The 20,386-nt window shown below is 44.8% G+C and overlaps 1 long non-coding RNA gene and 1 other non-coding gene across 2 annotated transcripts; one reads left to right on the top strand and one right to left on the bottom strand.

The window, feature by feature from the left end:
- Positions 1–888, top strand: LOC131495532 (uncharacterized). Its single transcript, XR_009254003.1, has 2 exons — positions 1–172; positions 639–888. It is a non-coding gene; the product is annotated as an uncharacterized LOC131495532 (long non-coding RNA).
- Positions 889–16,104: 15,216 nt separating this feature from the next.
- On the bottom strand, positions 16,105–16,189 carry TRNAR-UCG (transfer RNA arginine (anticodon UCG)). The gene has a single exon. It is a non-coding gene; the product is annotated as a tRNA-Arg (tRNA).
- Between the last annotated feature and the right edge of the window lie 4,197 nt (positions 16,190–20,386).

Here is a 20,386-nt window from a genome sequence, read left to right on the forward strand (position 1 = left end):
TTGGAGACAGGATGGTGTAACAGTCAAGAGCATGGCCTTGGGAATCAACCGACCCCAGATCAAGTCTGGTAGTTTCTACTTCCTGTGTAACCTTGGGCAAGTGACTTCATTTCCCTACAAATCAGCTTTCTTATTTGTAAAATCAGGAAAATACCAGAACATATCTCATAAGGTAGAAGTGAAAAAGTAAATGTGAAAAGTTGCTCGGTGCGTGGTACATCTGAGAAATGCTCAATAAATGGTTTCTCTGTCTGAGAGGGGAAAAAAAATATATTATTTCCAGAGGATGGAGGTGTGAGCTGGATAAGTTGAGGGAGGGTCAGACACTCCGTATGAGAAGCAAGTGGGCTGTGGGGCCGGGTTTGAGACTGGATGAGGCGGAGGCAAAGGGAGGAGAGAGTTTGGCCAGGTTTGGAGGGAAGGAAGGTGAGGAATTGGAGAGAGAAGAGGGGCGTCTCGGAGGCATAAGAGAAGAAGGGGGTGCACCAAGCTTCCCAGGAAATAGAACTTTCTGCATTTCGTCAGCAACTTTCCCTGCCAGCCCTCGTCATCCCCCGGACAAGGGTATGTTCCTGTCCCTTGGACTAAGAGAACGTACAGCCTTCCTCTTGTCTTGTCGCTTTATAATTTGTCACCAGGGCTGGAAACTCTGTGACAGCAGCTACTCTCCAGTCTTGCTCATGGGTGGATCCCGGGGTCTGGCCTCTTCCAGAGGGGACATCTCACTGCAGAAGAAGCAGCCCGGGGTCCCTTGCCATCTTCTGCCAAAGTTGGAGCCTCAAATCCCTGACTCAGAAACGATAACCCCAGAGGCTCCAGGGCTTCCTTCCTTCCCTCGCTGCCCTTGCCGTAAACACAGCAAATGAAATAAATGAAGTCAAAGCTGAATGTGAATCTTCCTCAACTTCAGTTCATTTGGGATGTTGGCCTCCTGTCCGTGGGTCCGCTCAACGGCGCGCCTGGCTCGGTGAGAGAGAACACTTAGGGCTGACGCTGTCCCCTTCGGGTCCCCAAGTTCCAGTCACTCTTTTGTGTCCCAGGTGGTGTGTGCCTCATCAGGGGACTCCCTGGGCCGACAGAGGGCGGGCCGAGAGACCCGGCTTCTTGCTGCACCCCAACTCGGCCCCCAGGCCATTGGCTGCGATGCCGTGAACACTGTTCCTGGCATAAATCTGACCTCGAGCAGGAGTTACTGACCCCACTGCACGCCGGCCCCCCATCACCCACGCTGCCCAGAACACGGGTCCTTTCCCGGCGGAGGCTGCCTTCATACAACTCGGCTTGGGCTCTGGCCCCTTACCCCTCAGTGCTCGCCCCTTCAACTCCCAGGTCCCCCCTAGCGCTACACCCTGCTTTGCTCCTAACAATTACGATACCAAGGGTCGTAAGAGCTAACCGTTTCTGAGCATTTACAGTATGCCGGCCGTGGTGTTACACAAATGCTGTGCTCACGTAGCTTCATCCAGTCTTCACAAAAATACACACTGGAACCATGTCTGTCCATTTCACAGATCAGGACACTGAGTCTAAGAGAGGTTAAATAACTTCCCCAACGTCTGGGAATGGGAACTGGTCTCCCTGCTTCCTTTATAATTTCCTCTGTCCATCTATTCCCCTTACTGACATTTTCTTTAAAAGAGGAGTCTCAGGGGCGCCTGGGTGGCTCAGTCCGTGAAGCGTCCGACTTCAGTTCAGGTCACGATCTCGTGGTCCGTGAGTTCAAGCCCCACGTCGGGCTCTGTGCTGACAGCTCAGTGCCTGGAGCCTACTTCGGAGTCTGTGTCTCCCTCGCTCTCTTCCCCTTCCCACTCGCTCTCTCTCTCTCTCTCTCTCTGTCTTGTTTCAATGTTTTAATAAACATTTAAAAAATTTTAAAAATAAATAAAAGAATAAAGTCTCAACCAGTCACTCCCTTGTTAAAACGGCTTCAGCGCTATCTCTGCCTTTTGAATAAAACTCACTCTTTCTTGGTCTACAGGAAGGCGCTGTAGCGTCCGACCCATCTCATTGCACGGCCTCAATCGTAGCCCTTTCTCTTCTGTCTTTAAATTCTGGCCCCATCAACTCCTGGAGGAGCTTGTCCTCTTTCTGGCCGTAATATATTTCAGTCTGCCATTTCCCCTCCTGAAGGCTCTTCCCAAGCTCTTTGCCTTCCTGACTCCTTTCCTTCCGTCACGTCTGAGCTTAAATGTCACCTCCCTAGAAGTTTTTCTAAACCGGGTACTCGTCTTATTCTGCCTCCGATCACCCTGTTGATTTTCTTCATGGCAAATAAGGCTTTGAAATTACTTGTTTACTCGTTGATAAGTTGTACCGTTTCTTTGTACTGGCATGGGCTTATGATGAGGGCAGGAGGGCAGGGACTCTGTCTCATTTATCACAGAACACACAGCTCTTTACATATTAGGTGCTCGGTAAATATTTGTCGAATGCATGATCTGTCTGACTCAGAGGGAGATTTGCCATGAAGCCAATAAATTTAATCGTTGGGGTCCCTCATTTCCTAAGGGTCATAGGATCATGTCCACATGGTCACATATTTTTGAAAAATTTGTAAAAGTAGATATTGGAGCTACAATAATTTACAACCACAGAGGTGTTTTATGTGGTTCTAAATACTTCCATGTATAGTTAAGACACTACTAGCAAGATTGGTTTCCAAGAATACTTCTGCTCACTCTGCGGGCTCACTTGGTGCTGTGACACAAATACGCGGGGCTGTGGCATCAGAAATATGTGGGTGTGGGGAAGACGCCGAGCTTGAAATGCGTGGCACCAGCTGGCAGTCTGTGGAAAGTTCTTTCAAATCTTACAGCTCATTGATGGAACCTCGGTAGAGTTTTCCCAGTTTTGGTAAATCCTAAAAATTGTATTTGAAATTGCTAAGAATGAGTAAAAAATCTGAAAGAAACCTCTCTGAACCATTATTAGGCAAAACAAAGTCCGTTATCAGGGACTCATCATCCTGTTCATTTTATAGCACGGAGTGAGCTTTAACGCACACAAAATTTTAAAAATCATTTAGGTGGTCAGGGGATCTAAGGATGTAACGCAGAATGCAACAAAATAATCTAACTGTATGAAGTATGAAATGACCGTCCTGAAGGGGCTGGGGGAAAAGGTGCTGACCTAAGTAACTTTGGAGATTGGTGGAGTCTATAGGACTCAAGGCCAAAGAAGCTGTATGTAAGCACTATACTCTAGTCGATAAAGTTGTGTCTCACAGGGGTAAGGGTTAGCAATTCTTACATACTGTACATGTATACCTGGAATTGGATAGGTAAGCAAAGGATAGTGGATGGTGGGCACCCGCTTTCTCACTGGTGAGGTGGAAGGTTACAGAGAAGCATGGAGAAGAAGCTGGAATGATGACCCAAGAGACTCTATAGAACAGCTACATCTTAGTAACATCTTAGTAACTTAGCATCTTAGTAACTGGGGAAGGAAATACACACGCTGATCCTGGTGTATCCTATAGGGTTAGAAAGCAAAGAGGTGTTTAACACTAATACTCATACAAACATGGACAGGAGTATTTCAAAGAGGCACAGAAGCCAACTAAAACAGCACCTAATGGTTCAGGTGGAAACGATTTGAGCAACAAAATCAAGAAAACAGCATTGGATTATCATCCAAAGTATGAAATAAATGTCCATGTATCTATAATGATATAAATAAATTATTGAGTAAATAAATCAGTGGAGGAAAAGAGAGAAATCTTTCATGCCGAGGATCTCAAAGTGATTTATGGAGACGCTCTGCCCCCAAGGTGGACCATAACTCCCTGCTTCCTAAGTGTGGGCCATGAATAATGGTTTTCTTTCAAAGAAGACAAAATGAGGAGAGGGAGGAAGGGGAAGAGCCATCTGTACCTCTGAGGAGATGTGAGGACAGTAATGCTTGACCTCTGTGGTTTTCCTCCCCCAAACCTACAACCTCAGCCTAATCATGAGACAAACATTAGATAGAACTCAGTTAAAGGACATTCTACAAAATGCCTGACCAGTCCCCCTCAAAAACGGCCCTCAAAAACAAGACAAGTCTGAGAAACTGTCACAGCCAAGAGGAGCCTAAAGAGACAGGACAACCGAGTGCAACGTGGGGTCTTGGATGGGATCCTGGAACAGAAAAAGAACATTCGGCGATCTAAGGAAATCTGAGTAACGTATTGACTTTACTTAACCACAATGTATTAATATCCCGTAAATTAATTGTAGCAAATGTACCATATTAAAGTAAGAGGCTAGTAAGAGGGGAAACTGGGTACGATGTGTATGGGGAACTACCTACACAGTTTTTCTGCAAATCTAAATCTGTTCTAAAAAATTTCGATCAGACATGTTAGAGGAAAGACTGAACTATCTTTTCACTCTATAGAAAAATAATATTACAAAGTCATTGTAATATGAAAAGGTGATCAAAGAATGTGTAGTCAAAACACATAAAAAGAAAGCATTTTAGAGATGTATCAGGCCATTTGTTTTAGAGATCATAGTTGAGAGCCAAGTATAGTTGTGAAATTGAATTATTTTTCTTTATTTCGTCAAACACCAACTTTTCCAATTACATAATGCATTGTGGTTTCTCATTCTAAATGAAGTCACTTGTGTATTTAACATCGTTCGTGTAATTTTGTACTGTTTTTCTTAAATTGAAGACCCAACCTGTATAAGCTTCAAGCCCCACAAACCTGAGGTGCCCATGTGACTCTAGAACTGTTGCCCTTGACCTCTATTCCGGGTCAGTGGGTCTGCAGCCTTAGCCTACAGCCTTAGCCCAGGTGTTTGGGGATTGCCCAAACCCCTCACTTCCCAACTGCCTCCCTGCCTTCTAGAACCTCCCATCTCCACCTGTTGACATCTCTACCTTACTATCTTTTGACAGTTGTTTACCCCTATTTATATAGTATTTCTCATACCACATGGGCATTCTTCTTTTATACCTGACTGTATCATTCTTTAAAAAAAATCGTCTGAAATATACAACTCAATGAATTTAGGGATATGTATACATTCATGAAACATCACCACCATCCCTTGTGGCTTCCATAGGCTCCTCTCCATTCACACCCACCCTGATCCCTATCCCCCCACCTCCATTATCACGGTCCCCTTGTAGGCAACATGTCATGCTTTGTCCTACCCTCAGAATGCCATCTGTCTTGCACCCATTCCTGGTCACCAGGACCCTACTGTATTGTCAACAGTCAAGGCTCTCTCCCTGGTGACTTCCCTTTCAGTTTCTCTGGAAATAACATCATAAATGTCTTTTCTTTGAACTTCTTGAAAATTGATTTCCAAAAACCTAGGGTCGGTACATGATATTTTCTCAGAATTTCCTTTACAGGTCATTACAAAGGTAAGATGACAGGATTACTTTCTACACAATTTCCGTCATTTCATCCAATGTCATCTTCTTCCTTTCTGAACAGAATTACATTCTCCAAAGTAGTTTTAAATGTCATTTTTTCATCCTCCTAAAAATTTGAAGAAACAAAAATAAATAGACATACCTTCTCATAGCATATGATGTCAGCCACTCTGACCACTTGGTTGATGTCCCCACCACAGCTTTCTGGAACTTTCTATGATGATCTGCTGGTAGCCATATTCCTGTTCCTCACCGGGAGAAGCAGCAGATCGTAGATTTTCATGATAATATCACCTCTTATTTCTAATTTGTACCCATATCCCTTCCTCCACACTTTAACACTCACATTTGCAGATTTGCATGTGCTTTACTGTCTTTTTTTTGTTATTATTATTATTCCATAGTAATAGCTCTTGACACTGTTCCATTTCATTAGGTAGAAATGTGTATGTATGTGTGTGCATGTGTGTGTGCGCACATGCGTGTGCAAACGCACAGTGTTTTCAAAATCATCCCCAAAAGAAAAGTCTATTTCCTTTTCTTTTTTAAAAAAAGTTTATGTATTTATTTTGAGAGAGAGAAAGGGAGCAAGTGGGGAGAGAGAGAGAGTCCCACGCAGGCTCCGCACTGTCAGTGCAGAACCTGATGTGGGGCTCGAACTCACAATCATGAGATCATGACCTGAGCTGAAGTCGGACACTTAACTGACTGAGCCACCCAGGCGCCCCTCTATGTCTTTTTTCTGCACTGCTCATGAGGATAAAAATAAAGAAAATTGTACTGGGAGGAGAGTGGAAGAACATTCTAAGGTAAGCTAGGGTGTTGGTCCAGTTTGGGCTGTTGCTGTTCAGGTGGAAGCATTTGTGTCAGGCCTTGAACTTGGAGGAATGTGAACAAGTGAAACAGATTTTTTTCGCTTGGAAAAACCTTCTGTTAAAGTTTTGCCTGGTTTCGTTTTCTGTGTTTTGGCAAAATCATTGCCTCCTCCGTGATTCTTGACATGTCACTGAGCAGCAAGAACAAAAACTCTACTGGTTAATCCATCCTGGTTGTAGGGAAATTCTTGCCTATTCCTGAAAACAGTCAAACCAGTAGTTTCGCTCAAGTGTTTATTCAGAGCGGACAGGAGGGACTCAAGCACAGTGGCCGGAATGGAGTCTATGGTCCATGCCCTGTGGTCACCATGCATCGTGACCTCATCACGCACAGGCCTCCCTGCCTCTGCTCACTGAAGCCACGCTGGGCTTCTCTCAGTGCGTCAGATGAACCTTCACTCATTATGTCCTGCAACCCTCTCCTCCCCAACTATGTTGAGTCCCCTTTGCCCTGCTTGGAGTCCTAATCTTTTCTTCACCTCACTCACCTCAAAGCGATTATTTGATTAGTGTTTCTTTCCCCGGCAAGATGTTGAGCCTCACGAAAGCAGGGGCAAGTGGATGCTTTTTACCACCATTCTTTTTCTCTTGCAGAGATCTTGGCATGTACTAAAACTTCAATAGTACTTGCTGATGAAAGGGATTATTACTACGATTAATCATCGACTATAGGCTGGCTTCCATGGAATTCTATGTTTACTTTGGGCCAGTGCATCTGCATCATCATCATATCATCATCATCGTTGCCATTTCAATGCTCTTTATTGAGCATTTACTTGACACTCTGAGAAGGGCTTGTCATAAATTAACTCAATTAATCCTCGTCAACTGCATAACCGCACAACGTGTACGGTAGAGTCTCTTGCTGTGCCCATGTTACAGATGAGGAAAAATGAGTTACAGAAGCCTACTAACTTGCCCAAGTTCACAGTCAGTAAGTGGTTAACCATTAAGCGATCAAGCATGTAGTCTGGCAAATTACTGAGACTTATTTTATGGTCCAGCATATGGTCTATTTTTAAAAAGAATTTTTTTTAATGTTTATTTACTTTTGAGACAGAGAGAGACAGAGCATGAACAGGGGAGGGGCAGAGAGAGAAAGACACAGAATCTGAAGCAGGCTCCGGGCTCTGAGCTGTCAGCACAGAGTCCAACACGGGGCTCGAACTCACAGCAGCATATGGTCCATTTTGATACGTGTTCAACTGGCACTTGAAAAGTGTGCTTACTCTGAAGATGTTGGGTGTCGTGTTCTATAGCTGTCATTTAGGTCAAGTTCGTTGAAAATAAGCCTCTTTACACACATGCACACATACACACATACGTTCCATTTCTTTACAGATTCCTGACTGATGCAGGGTGTGTTAAAATCTCTAATGTAATGAATTTACCTATTCCTTTAATTCTATCCATTTTAGCTTCCTATACCTTTAACAGCTCTGTTGTTAGTTACTTTTATATTTAGATTGTTATTTCTTCCTGATGAATTTCCCTTTTTTTATTGTGCAATCTTTAACATTAATACTTTGTCTGAAATCTACTTTGGTTATTAATATAGACACACAAATTTTTATGCATCCTCTTTGTACTGTATACTTCGTTGCAATTAAACAGCATATAATTGGGTATTACTTTTTCTATTCAGTCTGGAAATAACTCTTTCAATTGGACTGTTCAGTCCATTTACATTGAATGAAATTATTGATATGATTGAGTTTACCATCTTGCTCTTTGACTTCTATTTTTTCCTTCTTTTTTTTTTGTTTCTCTACTTCCCTATTTTTTAATTTGTTTTCAGTTGAGTAATTTTGATACTCTATTTCCTTTCCAGTGTTAACTTCTTAGTCTATGTGTCACCTTTTGTTTATTTGAACAAAGTATCCTCATTTTTATATTCTCTTTTATGAAAGATATTTTTCTTTGGGATATAGAAATCTTGGTTTATAGGATTTTTATTTTTCTTGTAGCACAATTTATTTATTTATTTATTAATTCATTTATTTTGAGAGAGATACAGTGCAAGTGGGGGAGAGGCAAAGAGGGAGGGAGAGAGAGAATCCCAAGCAGGCTCCTCACTGCCAGCACAGAGCCCGACGTGGGGCTCAGATTCACAAACTGTGAGATCGTGATCTGAGCTGAAACCAAGAAGTGGACGCTTACCTAACTGAGCCACCTAGGCGCCCCTCCTTGTACCATTTTAAAGGCATTATTCTGGTGCCTTCTGGCCTCCGTTGTTTCTAAAGAGTAGTATAAATTTCTTGTTTTCTCTTGTATATAGCACATCTTTTTAAAAATCTAAGAGTTTAATTTTTAGAGTAGCTGAGAAATGAACAGATAGTACGTAGAGTTCCTGTATGTATATCCCTTCCCTTTCCTGCTCACCCCTACCTCATTATTGATATCTTGCATTGACCTGACACACTTATTACAGTTGGTGAATCTATACCAATACATTATTATTAACTAAATCCATAGTCCACACTAGGGTCCACTCTTCCTGTTTATATTCTATGTGTTTTGACAAATGCACAATGTCATGTATCCTCTGTTACAGTATTATATAGAATAGCTTCACTGCCTTAAAAATCCCTTGTTCAACCCACCCATCCTTTTTCACCTCCCCTCAAACCCTTGGCAATCACTGATCTTTTTTTACTATCCCCATAATTATACCTTTCCCTGCAGAATCATACAGTATTCAGCCTTTCTAGGCTGATTTCTGTAAGCAGTATGAATTTAAGTTTCCTCCTTATCTTTGTTGGGCTTGATAGCTCTCTTCTTTCCTCTCCTCTGCTCTCCTCTCCTCTGCTTTCCTCTCCTCTCTTTCCTCCCCTCCTCCCCTCTCCCCTCCCCTTCCCTTCCCTTCCCTTCCCTTCCCTTCCCTTTCTTTTCCCTTCCTTTCCTTTTCCTCTTTGCTTTAAAGATTTTCTCTTTAGTTTTAGCTTACAACAATGTAACTATGATGTGCCTGTATGCGGTTTCCTTTGTGTTAATTATGCTTAAGGTTTCTCAAGCTTCTCACATTTATAGGTGATATTTTTCTCCAAATTTGCACATTTTGCAGCCACTCTTTCTTAAAATGTTTTTTTCTGCTTCTTTATCCCTCCTTTCTCATTCTGAAACTGCCATTACATGTCTTTTATAGTATTTCATATTGTATTACAGGTTCTAGGCTCTGTTCCTTTTTCTTTCATCATTTCCCTCCTTTTGTTATGCTAATTGAACATTTTATAGCTATACTTCAAGTCAGTCCCTTTTTTCTGTTATCTTTAATTTCATGTTAAGATCTTCAGGTAATTTTTCATTTCAATTATTTTATTTTTCACTTCTAAATGAATCTAATTTTTTTCTATGTTATAGTTTTTTTTTCCTCTGCTAGTATTTTCTATCTGTTTACTCATTAAGAGCATATTTTCCTTTAATTCTTGGTTACGTTATAAGTAAATGCTTTAAAATATCTGACTGCCAAAGCCAACATTGGGCAATCCTGATGTCAGTTTCAGTTTCTATTGATCATAGATCACAGTTTCCTATTTCCTTTCATGTTTAGTATTTTGTATCATATGCCATACGCTGTTAATTACTTATTGTAGAGATTCTGGATTCTGTCATTCTCTGAAGGTTGAGCTTTTCTTCCTGGCAGACATTGAATCACCAGCTAATAACTTTGAACTTGTTTAAGCTTTATTTTAGGCTTTGTTAGGGAAGGTCTATGGAGAGATCAAGTTGTTTCCCAAGCTTTTTTAGCTTGGTGCATTTCAAACTACTGACTCAGCTCCCCATGCAGATCTTGCCAAGGCTTCGTTTTGAGATTTGTATTTGAAATTTGATGAAATAGAATAGGTCTCACTCAGGGCACCGGGGTGGCTCAGTCGGTGAAGCCTCTGACTTCAGCGCAGGTCATGATCTTACGGCTCGTGAGTTCGAGCCCCATGTCAGGCTCTGTGCTGACAGCTCAGAGGCTGGAGCCTGCTTTGGATTCTGTGTCTCCCTCTCTCTCTGTCCCTGCCCCGTTCATACTGTCTGTCACTCAAAACAAATGAATGAATATTTTTAAAAATTTAAAAAATTTTAGGTTGTGCCCCTTAGCTCCAATATCTGTTTTTCCTAGTATCTCAGCTGGGGATGTAGGGGAGTCAGCAAGGCACCTCGTACTCCAATACCTTCCAGCACTGCTAGACCTCAAGTATGTTTGTTCTGCTTACAGCCCTCCATCAACTGCTATCTGGTAAGTTTCCTTTTGTCTTTTTCTGTGCAGGCTCAACCCATTCCTCACTCATGGGAAACCCCCAAATAGAGTTGCAACCCTCTCTTCATAGCCCCCTCCTCTCCTGTGTCCTGTCCCACAGATGCTAGTCCTTTTAACAGTTTCAGAGGCTGATCGTTAGCTGACAGACTCCTCCGTGGTCTGTTTTTACTCCAGGTCTCTGTGCTGCACTGGAGACGTTTTCCGCAAGAAGAGAGCTGGGGCAAATGTGACCTTGTGAGTTTCCCTCTTCTCAGGGATCATAGTCTGGGGCCGTCTGCTGCTCAGTGGCTGAAAAAATGTCTCACATATTTTGTTCTGTTGAATGTTTATTTATGGGAGGAGAACTAGTCTGGTAATGGTTAATTTAACGTGGCCAGAGTTAGATGTCTTGATTAAAGGAAATCCTTGAATTTATGGGGCACATGGGTCATTCAGTCAGTCAAGTGACCGCCTCTTGATTTCGGCTCTGGTAGTGATCTCACAGTTCACGAGATGGAGCCCTGCGTCGGGATCTGTGCTGTCGACAGGGAGCCTGCTTGGGATTCTCTCTCTGCCCCTCACTCTGCCCCTCCCCCACCTGTACGTGCTTTCTCTCTTTCTCTCAATAAGTAAATAAACATTCAAAAAGAAATTAAATCCTTGAGTTTAAATCCTTGTCCATCTGAATCCAGAAGTAGTCATCTCAACCCTGTGCGATTTTGCCTCTTAGTATAAGGCAAACCTATAAATAGTGGGGTAGGACAAAGTGCCTCATTAAAATCTAGATCAGGGACGCAGACCAAGGAATTTCAATTTTCAGATAAGAAGGGGATAGGGAGAAGATTTTGTGTGAAGAACAGTAATGCTAACATCACCTTGGGGGCTTTCAATATCTTTAAAGTACTTTCGTACCCATCATTTTAATCTCGCAACAGACCTTGTTATACCCTGATACATCGGATGCTGTCACTCCAGTGTGATAAATAAAGAACTCAGAGACCAAGAATAGCAAAATGGCTTGACTAAGATCAAGTTAGTAAGGCAGTAGAGCCAGGACCTAGATCTCCCCAACTCCAAATCTTTATTATTGTGTCAAGAAAGAAGACCTGCCTCATAGCTATGCAATGAAAACTTTGCAACAGCTTGTCCTATCTATTTCATATGTGCTTAGCCAGAGACACCAAAGAGAATGTGGCTTTACACCATGGTCTCTTTCAGAGACAGCTCCACAGTGGACACACAACAGAAGATGAGAAAGACATCTTTCTAAACCTTTAAAACAGCCCATTATTCATTTCCTGTGCTCCCTTCACTAGGAAAAATACTGCTCTATGTAAAGGAACCAGGTAATAAATAACAGCAGGTCACTTTGCAAATATCAACATTGCAGAAGTAATTATTAATCTCCCATTATTCTGAATGTGGATTTATAGCCTATATATATCAAATGAGACCTAGAAAGAATTTGCTTCGCACATATATATGCATGCATCTTGTATAATGCACACTTGTCCAACCTTCCGGAGGTGAGAATTTATATACAGAGTTTGGGAATTAATTATGATGGAGTTGGCAAACACACACACACACACACACACACACACATACACACACACACTCTCAACAGCAGCCCTGCTGGAAATGTTCGTTAGCCTTTATCAGCAAAAGTTCTGCCCCCTCAGCTATTCTTTTTTTTTTTTAATGTTTCATTTATTTTAGAGAGAGTGCAAGTGGGGGAGGGGCAGAGACGGGGACAGAGGATCTGAAGTGGGTTCTGTGCTGACAGCAGCGAGCCCCACGCAGGGCTTGAACTCATGAACCACCGTGAGATCGTGACCTGAGCCAAAGTCGGACCCTCAACCAACTCAGCCACCCAGGTGCCCCTCAGGTATTCTTTTATTAATCAGATTTAAAAGCAATATTTTTCTTATGATGAATTTGTCCCATGTCTGGCTTATTGTTCATACAGCATAACAGGAATTAGAAAATGGACATTGATTAGCTTGAAAAGCTCAAAAGCTGGGCCTAACAATACCCCCTGCTGTTTTTAGCAAGCAGGGTTTGGGGTAGCGTCTGCAGTAGGTTCAGACGCCCGTGCCCAATGGGGATGAGGCAAGAAGGATGACAATTAACCAAGAGGAGTCACCGTGGTGTTTTTATGCTTCCGGCTTCCCCCCTAGTGGGAAATAAGGACTGACGATTAAAATGCAGGGAAGAAAAATCTGAACTGCCGACTCTTCTCCAAATGGTAGATAGAGACGGTGATCAAACATGAATCATGCTTGCTGTAGGGTGGGAATGTGTATGACAGAGAGAGAATTTCAAAATGTTGTCAATGAAGGGCGCCTGGGTGGCTGAGTCGGCTAAGCATCCGACTTCAGCTCAGGTCATGAGCTCACGGCTCGTGAGTTCGAGCCCCGCGTCGGGCTCTGTGCTGACAGCTCCGAGCCTGGAGCTTGCTTCGGAATCTGTGTCTCCCTCTCTCTCTGCCCCTCCCCTGCTCACCCTCTGTCTTGCTCTCTCTCAAAAATAAAAGAAAACATTAAAAATTTAAAAACAAACAAGCAAACCAACAAAACAGAATGTCATCAATGACTTGCTTTTTGAGCCGCAGAAATGGAATCCCAGAGAATTCACCCAGGACCTGGACTTCAGTCTCCTTCTGACCGTGATCACGATGCAACGTCTTCAGGAAGACCCCACCCTAGGTGGTCAAACAGGGCCCTGAGCTTGGATGACAGATGAGGACGGACAGATCTGAGGGGAGGCCGGGGAGTACGTGTAAGAAAAACAGTCATTAGCTCTTACAGCCCGGAGTGCCGTGCCACTCACAAAGCCCTTCTCTGTACTCCAGGTCATTTCCTCCCAGCCCCACTCTTCTGTGAAGAACTTAGAATAATCATCTTGATATCAGAGACGAAGAAGATAAGACCTAGCAGGTGTAAAAAGCCTGACTGTCGGACATCCAGACCTTGGCAGAAAGGGAATTTGAACTTGAATTTTTGGTATCACGTTGATGCTCTTCTGAAGTTCAGAGCTCAGTCGGCTTTGTTCATCAAAAGCCTACTGACCAGCCCTGGAGCCGAAGATCCCGGCTTGCTGGAGAGCAGTGAAGGAATGGAGATTTTAAGAACCGCTGCTTGAGCTCAGTGCCAAGGTTACCATTTCCATTGTCTTCCTGTAGCAAATCCTGTGGAAATGGAAGTTTTACTTCAGTTAAGGAGAGTGTCCAGGATTCTTGAGTGATTCCAGCAACATCAGCAAAATGTGGAGAGAAAATTGGCTGGAAACCAATCAAACAGCAAGAGCAGGTGGAAAGTGTTCTCTCTGCCCCAAATGCCACGCTCCTTCCCTTTCTTTTCTTGCTTTTCTTGAGCTTATCAGTCTCCCCTTAGGATGCAGGCCCCTTTCAGGGCGCTGTGTTCTCTTCATCTGTATACACCTCCTTCCTGAGGGACAGGCATCATGTGTTGTAAGTGGCAGCCACATAACAGAGGCTTATTAAATGAAAATTACCTTCTGTGCATAAATCCACCACCATCTGCGGGAGAATTCACAATCCTTTGGCTTTTTACTTCCTTCTGAAGAGGGCTTCTGAACTTCCCTTGGGGCTTTTTTTTTTTTTTTTTTTTTTTAACGTTTACTCATTTTTGAGAGACAGACAAAAAGTGTGAGTGTAGGAGGGGCATAGAGAGAGGGAGACACAGAATCCAAAGCAGGCTCCAGGCTCCCAGCTGTCAGCACAGAGCCCCCAACACAGGGCTCGAACTCACTGGCTGCAAGATCATGACCTAAGGCGAAGTTGGGCGCTTAGCTGACTTGAGCCACCCAGGCGCTCCCCCCTTGGTGTTTTGATGATAGAAAATCATCTTGTATTTTAAAAATATATAGTTCTGATGAAAGAGACACAGTCTTAGGACAACTCCAAGTTTTCCCTACAATGCAAAAACAGATGGCCAATTCAGTTAGTTCAAAGAAACGATATTCAAACGAGCAGTTCAGTGCTTTCCACAAAGATTAATGCGTGCCGAAGGAGTTAGAGGAATTTCTCACATTGGACAGTAACAATTGTTCATAAGCTTCCATTATTAGCACCTAACAGTTGGAGGGAGAGTAGGGAAAATACATTTGAGGGCATATGTCTTAAAAAATCCTGATATTTGACTCCAATGCACAGGCTAACATTTTGGAGTCAAAAGCTGCTTCTTCATGTAGAAAAGCCATCGTTTGGAAAGTGACCATTGCCACTAACTGCTTATGTGGTCTACACCCTTGCTTCCCAAAGTGTGGTCAACAGGAATAGCATTGACCCTCCCTCGGGAGCTTGTGGGAAATGCAGATTCTCAGGCTGGGTCCTGGACCTCTTTGATCAGAACCTGCATTTTAGCAAGATCGTCAGGTGATTCAAATGCACATTCATGTTTGAGAAGCACAGAACTTGACTTCCAGCTATTTGTATTTGGGAATATGGGGGTGCCTGATATCTGCCCACAACTTGGAGCAGGCAGAGCGAGAGGAATTTTTCACCCTCAGACCACATCCACGTAGCCAGTGTGAGTCCGTGTCCAGCTTTGGAGCCCTGGGGGAAGCCATGGTCAGAGAAGTTTAGGACAGTCCGTGCCCAGAGCCAGGCTTTGTTTTGTTTTGTTTTGTTTTTATAGTAACAACTTACTGAGATACAGTCTATATACCATAGGGTTCACCCTTTTAAAGTGTACAATCCAATAGGTTTTATATATTCAGAGAGATGTGCAAACACCACCCCACTTAATTTTAAGACATTATCATCATGTCTGAGAAAATTCTGAGACACCTGAGACACCATGTCTGAGACACCTGAGACACCATGTCTGAGAAAATTAGCAGACACCTCTCGATGCCCCTATCGCAGCCCCCCCGCCCCCCGAGGCAAACACTAATCTGCTTTCATCTCTATGAATTTGCCCATTCTGACCTTCCATATCGAGGTCATCCTATAGTAAATGGCCTTTTTTGACTGGTTTCTTTCATTTAGCACAATGTTTTCAGGGTTTATCCCTTTTTAACATGTATCTGTACTTCATTCCTCTTAATGGCCAAATCACGATGTGTCCCATTTTGTTTATCCATGGTGATGGACGTTTGGGTTGCTTCCTGTTTCCAGTTATTTTGAATAAAGATATTATGAACATTCGTTTGCAGGGATTTCAGCCCCCTCCCCGCGGACCTATACTTCCACCACGGCCGTTTTTGATCCTCAAACACCGTGGCTGATGCGGCTTCCAGTAAGAGGAAGGGAGATAGGCCAGACTCCTGCAAAGGACATGGACCCACCGGAGAAGAAGAAACCCAGCTCTGCCATCCACTGCTGTGCAACCTCTAGCAAATCACCAAACGTCTCACAACCACCTTTGCAAAAATGTCCACCACATCTATCTCAGACAAGTTTTTGTTTGTTTCTTTGTTCGGTGTGTGTGTGAATGCCCAGTAAGATCCTGAACATGAAACCATCTTTTTTTCTTTTTTAATTTTTTTTTTTAACGTTTATTTATTTTTGAGACAGAGAGAGACAGAGCATGAACGGGGGAGGGGCAGAGAGAGAGGGAGACACAGAGTCGGAAACAGGCTCCAGGCGCCGAGCCGTCAGCCCGGAGCCCGACGCGGGGCTCGAACCCGCGGACCGCGAGATCGTGACCCGAGCCGAAGTCGGACGCTCAACCGACTGAGCCACCCAGGCGCCCCTGAAACCATCTTTAAATGCAAAATACTACTCAAACATAAAGCAGTTTCAAGAGTCTGATCGCCCTTGTCATGTTATTATCCACTCAGTGGCAATCCTTGACATTGCCAGCAGCCTAGTGAGCTAACGACCTCTTCACTCAGGGCATGGGGAGGAGAACTGTAGGGTAAGCCTCCCTCTCTGGTGCCCAAAAGAGATCCCCCGCGAAGGAGAGATATGAGTTCATTGTGACTTTCTGAAGTTGTGTTTATTTAGGTTTTTTCCTGTCAACTCATAGCTTTGGGGGAAAAGAAACGTCTTACCCCCAGTGGCTTATACTAGAGAAATAAAAAAATAATTAAAATAAGAAGAAGTGTTCATCAGTTTTCAGCATTGGTGATGTGCTCAGTAGTGAACTGCATGCTTATAGAGGCTGGTGGGATGTGGGCCAGAAGTACAAAAACCATGAAATAGTATGCTTCCTTTGGGGGAAACCGATGGGCCTTGTCAGCTATCGTATTGACTCTCAGAAACATAAGTTAGTTCTGGTAAGGAATGTATTCTAAAACTGGCCATCAGAAGCCCACTTGGAAAGAGTGGTCCAGGGAAACTACAGTTCTCTGAAGAAGAAGGGGAAACAACAGAGAAAAAGAAGGAAAAAAAATGAGGAGAGGAGACACGTGAACCATTGTGGCTGCTTCCATCCATCACTTTCTTGATGGAGCCCATTATAGGCCAGGGCCATTTTGAGATAAATATGAGGCCTGTGGTTTCCCCCAAAGCCCAATTTGGTCTCCAGAGGCAGGGAGGGATGCAGTGGCCACAAAGTCTGAGACTCTAACTTCATAGAAGAGCAGAGAGAATGTTGGGTGTGTGGGCAGGCGGGGATTTACCTGTTTCCTGTTCCAGTTCCTTTTGCTAAAGCAAAGTGCTGTGGTTTTACTGGTTATACTGAATACAATTCCTGGCCATCGCAGGCTATATGTGTGGTAACGGCACCATCTGGGTTGGTGAAATAGATACTCTCAGGTACAGCAGACTAAACACAGCAGGATGTTCATAAAACTCTTAATCCGGGCCCTTTGGGCCACCAAGAAGAGACACAGAGGTTATATAAGCAAATTTTTAAGTCAGCCTGAAACCAGACATACTCACATTTTCATAATTTAAAAAATTCACACACACCGCAGAGGCCAACTCTCAGACCACTCTCTGCGAAATATGAGACCACCCCGAGGTGCTGGTGCCTTAAGCAAACATTGTCCCTTGTAGCTGCATGGCCACCACCTCCAGGAGACTCCCTCCTCTCTGCTCTCTGGCCATCAGAGCAACGTGACTAGGCAACATTTTCTTTCCAGAACTTTCAATTGCTACATTGTTGTATTGATCTCTATGCGGAGGAAACCAGCCTTTCACTTGAGGCCTGCAGATCTCCTTCCCCAAGTCATAACACGGTAGGAGAACGTGTGAAGTGAGTTGTTGTAGAGGCTCGTCTTCAAAACCCAGCTCCTGCAGCAGGTGAGCGGTGGGGTCCCGAGCAAACGACTTTGCCTCCTTGAGATTCTGTCCCCTCATCTGTACGCACGGTGCTAAGAGAATCCGCCCACAGACGTGGTCTGAGGGGAGCACCTGTTTTCTTGTCTGGCACATAGTAGGCATTCCAAGAAGGCTCGCTCTTTCCTCCACGAGGTGATTTCCCCTGCAACCAAGCCAGAAGGAAGCCATGAAGCCCAAGAGTCTTGCATGAAGAGAAAATACCAGAAGGTTATTGCTCTCCAGCCCTCATTGCAAGGGTGCAGGAGCGAGCCCAACTCGACAGCATTTACCTCCCCTGTCTACTCCCAAACTTCGCACCCGGCAGAAAAGTCGGGTGCTACTTTGCAGGGGCCCCAGAAATGCATGCACTGCTACTAACGTTCCTGCCTACACCGAGCTCTAACCCAGAGGGCCTCGCTGGGGTGGTGACCTGGTTTTGCTGAGCAGCTCAGGCTGAAAAGGACTTTGGCTAATAAGACACCTAAGATCCAATAAAAGTCCCAGCCTGGATTTGTGGCGGCTCAAAAAGTCAAGTCAGATGGTAGGCAATTTGACACTAAGGCATGGCCCATTCGGCGGACTCAAAGGGAACCCACTCAGAGACCCTCTGTGTTCAGAGCCAGGAGCAAGGGACGTGTGCTAAGAAAGGGACGGTGAGGTGCATTGTAAATAATCATAAAAATGTGCACACCTGGGGTTGGAAATCCTTATGGCTGCTTTGCAAGAGTTGGGGCCTTTCCCCATTGTTTAAGGTCCCAGATTGGCCCTTCTTTCCGGAGGGATGTGACACACAGCCACAATCCCACCACGTCTTCCTGTACAAGTCAGGTCCCTACACGGGGACCCTAACTGGCTCACAAACGCACAGACAGTTAACCTAACAGGGCTCCAGCCGGTGCTGCGACCTGAGTCATTCCAGCTTCCTTGTCGCAAGCTCCCTGCGGTGATGGGTCTCCTCTGCGTGGATTCATGCTCTGTGCACCAATTGGAAGACGCTGGCCTGTGGCTTCGGCTCCGGTGCCCAAGTTCCTGTTCTGCTGTCAGCTCTTTATTATTATTATTTTTAAGTTTGCTTATTTATTTTAAGAGAGACAGAGCATGAACAGGGGAGGGGCAGAGAGAGAGGGCAAGAGAGAATCCCAAGCAGGTTCCATGCTGCCAGCCCAGAGCCCGATGTGGGGCTTGAGCTTACAAAACCATGAGGTCGTGACCTGAGCCAAAACCGAGAGTTGGATGCTCAACCGACCGAGCCACCCAGGCGCCCCCTGTCTTCTCTTTTTTTTTCCTTCCCTGCCTCTCCCATTTTCAGGTCCAGTCGGCTGGAATTTTCATATAGCACCTCCCCCAGCTGTGGCCGCCTCCAAGGTGGCCTGCTTGACCCTCCCTTCCTGGGATTCACACGGTAGTATAGTTTTCTCCCACTCTGGATCGGGGTAATCTGTGTCACCGCAATGGAGTGCAGCTGAAGTGACAGGAGGTGTGTGACTTCTGAGGCTGGGCCATAGCATGCCCACAGCTTCTGTTTTCACTCTTGAACCTCTTCTTCTCGGTGACACCAGCCACCTCAGCAGAGGACACTCCAACAGCCTCATGAGAGACCCAGAGGAGAGGGGCTGGAACTTCCCGCCAAAGCCAAGACTGGTTTGCCAGCCTGGGAGTGAACCATCTTAGACACAAATTCCATGGGTCCCGTCAAGCCTTTCTATGACTACGGCCCGCCTGACATCGGATTGTGACCTTGACGTCATACCAAAACTACCAGCCGGGTTGCTCCTGAATTCCTGTTTCGCAGGAACCATGAGAGATGACAAGGAATAATTCTGTTTTCAGCCGGTAAGTTTGGGAGCTACTCGTTACACAGCTGTGGATGACAAATACAGTGGCTCCGTTAGTTTCCCCGAGGCAGCGCTCCGCCACTCAGTGAAGTCCCTGCTGTTTCACGGACGATCCACACCCCTGTGCCTGCACCCCGTCCCAGCCATGTGCTAGTGATTGCCTCATTGCTACTCCTATACCATTCCTAGGACCCTGTCTCGCTGTGAGTAAAAAAGCCAGGACTTTCTTATGCGTTCCGAGATGGGAGCATAACTAAGGAGGATCCGCTGTGGCCAATCCAAACTAGCGCTAAGAGAATACTCACGAGGGAGGAGCTTCTGAGACCCAAGCACCGCAGAGCCTAGGTTTGTTTTAATTTTGAGTCCCTTTGCAGATTCACTCTGTAGGCAGAAAAATTAACACCAGGGCACCCGGGTGGTGCAGTCGCTTAAGCTTCCGGCTCCTGGTTTCGCCTCACGTCACCATCTCCCGGTTTTGTGAGCTCGAGCCCCACACTGGGCTCTATGCTGAGAGCATAGATCCTGCTTGAGATTCTCTGTATCCCTCTCTCTCTCTGTCCCTTCCCTGCTCTCTCTCTCTCTCTCTCTCTGTCTCTGACAAATAAATGAATAAACTTAAAAAAAAATTGATGCTTTTTCCAGTTATGCCTGAGTCCATTTTACAGATGAGGAAACTGAGGCTCACGCGGGAGCCCCTCCTGGGCTTGGCGTGTGTAAGGGCTCAGCCCTTCGGCTGACTGACCTGCTCTTGGGTCACACTTTCTGCTTCAAGGGCCACGGCCTGGTGTTGAGCCACACGCGGCCTTTTTGCCTCAATACCCTTGACCCGGTTCACTTTGGGGCA

This window comes from Neofelis nebulosa, chromosome 15 (genome assembly GCF_028018385.1).
Source record: "Neofelis nebulosa isolate mNeoNeb1 chromosome 15, mNeoNeb1.pri, whole genome shotgun sequence".
In the NCBI taxonomy this organism is placed as follows: Eukaryota; Metazoa; Chordata; class Mammalia; order Carnivora; family Felidae; genus Neofelis; species Neofelis nebulosa.